General features: G+C 38.1%; 1 long non-coding RNA gene across 1 annotated transcript in view; it reads right to left on the bottom strand.

Annotated features, from left to right (window-relative positions):
- Positions 1–1,761: 1,761 nt before the first annotated feature.
- LOC137628987 (uncharacterized) overlaps positions 1,762–6,000 on the bottom strand; it is a 29,739-nt gene continuing 25,500 nt past the window's right edge. Inside the window, exons 4-5 of the long non-coding RNA XR_011041419.1 lie at positions 3,057–3,163; positions 1,762–2,250 (exon numbers count right to left, since the gene is read on the bottom strand). This is a non-coding gene — a long non-coding RNA (uncharacterized lncRNA). The remainder of the gene's footprint in view (positions 2,251–3,056; positions 3,164–6,000) is intronic.

The raw sequence follows: 6,000 nt of genomic DNA, 5'->3' as shown, positions 1-6,000 counted from the left end.
AGTGGAGAACCTTTAATTGAGAGAAAGACTAATGGAGAGAGACTTTATTGGAGAGAAACTTTAGGAGGGAAACTTTAGTGGAGAGAGAAACTTTATTGGAGAGAAACTTTAGTGGAGGGAAACTTTATTGGAGAGAAACTTTAGTGGAGAGAAAGACTTTAATGGAGAGAGAAACTTTAATGAAGAGAGAACTTTAGTGGAGAGACTTTAAATGGAGAGAGGAACTTTAGTAGAGGGAGAATCTTTAATAGTGGGACTTTAGTGGAGAACCTTTAGTTGAGAGAAAGACTAATGGAGAGAAACTTTAGTGGAGAGAGAAACTTTAGTGGAGAGAGAAACTTTAGTGGAGAGGGAAACTTTAGTGGAGTGAGAAACTTTGAGAGAAACTTTACTGGAGAAACTTTATTGGAGAGAAACTTTTGTGGAGAGGGAAACTTTATTGGAGAGGAAAACTTTATTGGAGAGAAACTTTAGTGGAGAGGGAAAATTTAGTGGAGAGACTTTAAATGGAGAGAGGAACTTTAGTAGAGAGAGAATATTTAATAATGGGACTTTAGTGGAGAACCATTAATTGAGAGAAAGACTAATGGGGAGAGAAACTTTAGAGGAGGGAAACTTTAGTGGAGGGAAACTTTAGGGGAGAGAAACACTTTAATGGAGAGAGAACTTTAGTGGAGACTTTAAATGGAGAGAGGAACTTTAGTAGAGGGAGAATCTTTAATAGTGGGACTTTAATGGAGAACCTTTCGTTGTGAGAAAGACTAATGGAGAGAGAAACTTTATTGGGGAGAAACTTTAGTGGAGAGAGAAACTTTAGTGGAGAGGGAAACTTTAGTGGAGAGGGAAACTTTAGTGGAGAGGGAAACTTTATTGGAGAGAAACTTAAGTGGAGAGAAACTTTAATGGAGAGAGAACTTTGGTGGAGAGACTTTAAATGGAGAGAGGAACTTAAGTAAAGGGAGAATCTTTAATAGTGGGACTTTAGTGGAGAACCTTTAATTGAGAGAAAGACTAATGGAGAGAGAAACTTTATTGGAGAGAAACTTTAGTGGAGAGAGAAACTTTAGTGGAGAGAGAAACTTTAGTGGAGAGGGAAACTTTAGTGGAGAGGGAAATTTTATTGGAGAGAAACTTTAGTCGCGAGGTAAACTTTATTGGAGTGAGAAACTTTGAGAGAAAATTTAATGGAGAGAAATTTTAATGGAGAGAGAACTTTAGTGGAGAGACTTTAATAGAGAGAGGAACTTTAGTAAAGGGAGATTGATTGATTGATTTAAAGTTATCAGGCATCCTGACATCTAAGGTCATTGACGCCAGTAGTAGAGGGAGAATCTTCAATAGTGGGACTTTAGTGGAGAATCTTTGGATTGAGAGAAAGACTAATGGAGAGAGAAACACTACTAGAAGGACTCTTTATTTAATGTAGAGAAACTTTCCTAGAGAGGGAACTTTAATGGAGAGAAACTTTAGTGGCGAGAGAAACTTTAATGAAGATGGAAATTTTAATGGAGAGAGAAACTTTGGTAGAGAGAAACTTTAGTAGAAAGGGGAACCTTAATGGAGAGATAAGCCTTAATGAAGAGAAAAACTTAGGCGGAGAAACTTTAGTAAAGGGAGAAACCTTAACGGAGAGAAAAACTTTAATCGAGAGAAACCTTAATAGAGAAATTTTGTAGAAAGAAAAACCTTGATGGATAGAAACTTTAGTAGAGAGAGAAAGTTTAGTAAAAAGGGAAACTTTAATGGAGAGAAAGTTTAGTAAAAAGGGAAACCTTAGTGAAGAGAGAAACCTTAATGAAGAGAAACCTTAATGGAGAGAGAAACTACAGTAGAGAAGAAAACTTAAATTGAGAGAGAGAGAGAGAGAGAGAGAGAGAGAGAGAGAGAGAGAGAGAGAGAGAGAGAGAGAGATATTTCAGCTTTGTAAACAGGAACCAAAAGTCAGCTGCTCCCCAAAAATGGGCTTGAAATTTTGCTTTTCTTAGCTGGGAACAGTAGGGGAGGATCTTTTTCAAAGAAGGACCTGGACATTTTGACAAACAGTATTTAGATGGCCATAGCAAACTTATTTCTGCTTTGATAAAGCCCTACATATTCTTCCCAAGTCAAATGAGTGAATCATTTTCATATTGTAGCTTCTATAAAAGTTTATCTCTTCAGTTTTTTATTCTAATGAAGGGTTTTTCCCATTCATACGACTGGCTTCATGCATCTTCCAAGTGTTTTATGTTCTCTGCTGTTCTGTTGAACCTGTAAAGAGAATAAAAGTAAATATTTGAATGTAAGAGGGTATATGTTAATCATTTAATGCGATGCATTGATCAACATGCATCTACACATTAATCTTCTTAAATTATGTAAATTATAAACTGAATTAGTTGTGTAAATATTCCTAGTACGTTATTTCTGGAAATTAACAACGTCTTGAGTGTATAATGTAGCTAGACTAAGCTATTTATTTGCTGGAAAAGAAACCTAGAACATCAATTGTATGATTGTGGTTGTCAAAGGTACCAAAGTGTGAATAAACATCTTTTATGACTAACATTGTATTGTCAGGCACAAACCACTTATCTTTTAATGCTAGTTGCAAACAAAATTATCATAAATAACCAAGATTCCAATTAATTTCGTAAAACAATGTATTTTGATTATAGAATAGGTGTAGCCTTTACAAAAAATTTCCAAACAAGTTTGCAATAAGAACAATAAATCAAGAGATTTTCCTAGCTTAACGGTAAGATATTTAGCTGTTGAAAATTTGGTATCAGGATTTTTCTTTTTGAGAAAGCTAAGATTTGGTCAAAACATTAAAGATTAAAAGTTTGAACTAAATCCATAAAATCTTATCTGAATAATGCTACAAAGCAAAGTTGTTCCAAGTGGCAGTGTCTTAATAATAAGAATTTCAGTTTACCACTTTCCTAACTGAACCAACAAACTTGATTCTAATACATTTGTCTCTAATGTATAGATTATAACACTGCATAATACAAATGCTCCTTTTCTTTGGCAAGGTCAGGATGATAAAGGACATTCATTGCACACTTTCTTACCGTTTATTCAGCAATAAAAAATCCCATTCTGAGTTGTCAATAATCCTTAAAAGTTTCTTCATGTTGTGTCTCTGTAGATTTGACTATATTGATCACAGCAGCCAGGCCTGTAAAAAATAGATTATTAGTGCTATGTCAGGTGAAAGAGAAATTATATTTTATTCGTATTTGGGGGCTCAGATTGATAAATATTTACATAACATTAAGTTAATTCTGTGTGCTCAATATCAGAGACAAAAGTTGTGCTAATCATTAATGATTAGGAACTAGGAAATTAACTGCCTTTTGTGAAACTTGCAAAAGGGTTAGATGCAAAATACTTGTGTAAAACAAAGACGACATTGAACTCAGCAAGAGGAGGATAAATTAAGAAAGAAAAGCAATTAACTAAATACTGATCATAGCAGCTCTTCTAGGAAGACACTCCAAAATCAAACCCCTGTTCTCTAGTCTGGGATAGTGCCATAACCTCTGTACCATGGTCTTCCACTGTCTGGGGTTAGAGTTTTCTTGCTTGACAGTACACTCGGGCACACTATTCTTTTTAGTTTCTCTTCCTTTTGTTTTGTTAAAGTTTATATAGGAAATATTTATTTTGATGTTGTTACTGTTCTTAAAATATGTTATTTTCCTTAGTAAAATAAATTTTTGAATATACTTACCCGATGATCATATAGCTGCATCCCTGCTGCCCGACAGAAAAAACCTACGGGCGGAATACGCCAGCGATCGCTATACAGGTGGGGGTGTACATCAACAGCGCCATCTGTCAAGTAGGTACTCAAGTACTCGATGTCAACAAAGAACCAATTTTCTCCTCTGTCCCACTGGTTCTCTATTGGGGAGGAAGGGTGGGTCCTTTAATTTATGATCATCGGGTAAGTATATTCAAAAATTTATTTTACTAAGGAAAATAACATTTTTCAATATCAAACTTACCCGATGATCATATAGCTGATTCACACCCAGGGGGGTGGGTAGAGACCAGCATTACAAGTTGACATTATGAGCTAAGTATTCCGTATTTCATTTTAGCAGTTATTCAAAATAACAAGCATAAAATAAATAAGTACCTGGTAAGGAAGACGACTTGAACAATTACTCTGCCTTTTTAAGTACTTCTTCCTTACTGAGCCTCGCGATCCTCATAGGATGCTGAGCGACTCCTAGGAGCTGAAGTATGAAGGGTTGCAACCCATACTAAAGGTCCTCATCAAAACCTCTAATCTAGGCGCTTCTCAAGAAATGATTTTGACCACCCGCCAAATCAAGTAGGATGCGAAAGGCTTCTTAGCCTTCCGGACAACCCAAAAATATTTCAAGAGAAAGATTGAAAAGGTTCTGGAATTAGGGAATTGTAGTGGTGGAGCCCCCACCACTACTGCACTCGTTGCTACGAATGGTCCCAGAGTGTAGCAGTTCTCGTAAAGAGACTGGACATTCTTAAGATAAAAGACGCGAACACTGATTTGCTTTTCCAATAGGTTGCGTCGAATATATTTTGCAGAGATCTATTTTGTTTAAAGGCCACGGAAGTTGTGACAGCTCTAACTTCGTGTGTCCTTACCTTCAGCCAAGCTTGGTCTTCCTCATTCAGAAGGGAATGAGCTTCTCGTATTAACAGTCTGATAAAATAGGATAAAGAATTCTCTGACATAGGCAAAGATGGATTCTTAACTGAACACCATAAAGCTTCAGACGGGCCTCGTAAAGGTTTTAAAATAGAACTTAAGAGCTCTTACAGGACATAATACTCTTTCTAGTTCATTTCCAACCATACGATAAGTTTGGAATATCGAACGATATTGGTCAAGGCCGAGAAGGCAGCTCATGTTTGGCTAGAAAACCAAGATGTAGAACATGTAGCCGTTTCGGATGAGAATCCGATGTTCTTGCTGAAGGCATGAATCTCACTGACTCTTTTAGCTGTGGTTAAGCATATCAGGAAAAGAGTCTTAAAGGTGAGATCTTTCAGGGAGGCTGATTGAAGTGGTTCGAACCTGTCTGACATAAGGAATCTTAGAACCACGTCTAAATTCCAACCAGGTGTAACCAAACGACGCTCCTTCGTGGTCTCAAAAGACTTAAGGAGGTCCTGTAGATCTTTATTGTTGGAAAGATCTAAGCCTCTGTGACGGAAGACTGATGCCAACATGCTTCTGTAACCCTTGATAGTGGGAGCTGAAAGAGATCGCTCTTTCCTCAGATATAAGAGGAAGTCAGCTATTTGAGTTACAGAGGTACTGGTCGAGGATACGGATACTGACTTGCACCAGTTTCGGAAGATTTCCCACTTCGATTGGTAGACTCTAAGGGTGGATGTTCTCCTTGCTCTAGCAATCGCTCTGGTTGCCTCCTTCGAAAAACTTCTAGTTCTCGAGAGTCTTTCGATATTCTGAAGGCAGTCAGACGAAGAGCGTGGAGGCCTTGGAGTACCTTCTTACGCGTGGCAGACGTAGCAGGTCCACCCTTAGGGGAAGTGTTCTGGGAACGTCTACTAGCCATCGAAGTACCTCGGTAAGTTATTCTCTCGCGGGCCAGAGGGAAGCAACTAGCGTCAACTTTGTCCCTTCGTGAGAGGCGAACTTCTGCAGTACCTTGTTGACAATCTAGAACGGAGGGAATGCATATAGATCTAGATGAGACCAATCTAGTAGAAAGGCATCTATAAGAACTACTGCTGGGTCCGGGATAGGTGAGCAAAGTATTGGGAGCCTCTTGGACATCGAGGTTGCGAAGAGATCTATGGTTGGCTGGCCCCAGGTGACCCAAAGTCTCTTGCATACATCCTTGTGGAGGGTCCAATATGTTGGAATTATTGTCCCTTCCTACTGAGACAATCTGCTAAGACATTCAAGTTGCCTTGGATGAAACTCGTTACTAGTGAAAAGTCTAGACCTGTTGAACAGGAGAGGAGGTCACTTGCGAACTCGTACCATGTCAG

This window comes from Palaemon carinicauda, chromosome 37 (assembly GCF_036898095.1).
Source record: "Palaemon carinicauda isolate YSFRI2023 chromosome 37, ASM3689809v2, whole genome shotgun sequence".
NCBI classification, from domain to species: Eukaryota; Metazoa; Arthropoda; class Malacostraca; order Decapoda; family Palaemonidae; genus Palaemon; species Palaemon carinicauda.
The sequence above is the reverse complement of the archived record's forward strand: the minus strand, read 5'-3'. Positions and strand labels throughout refer to the sequence as shown.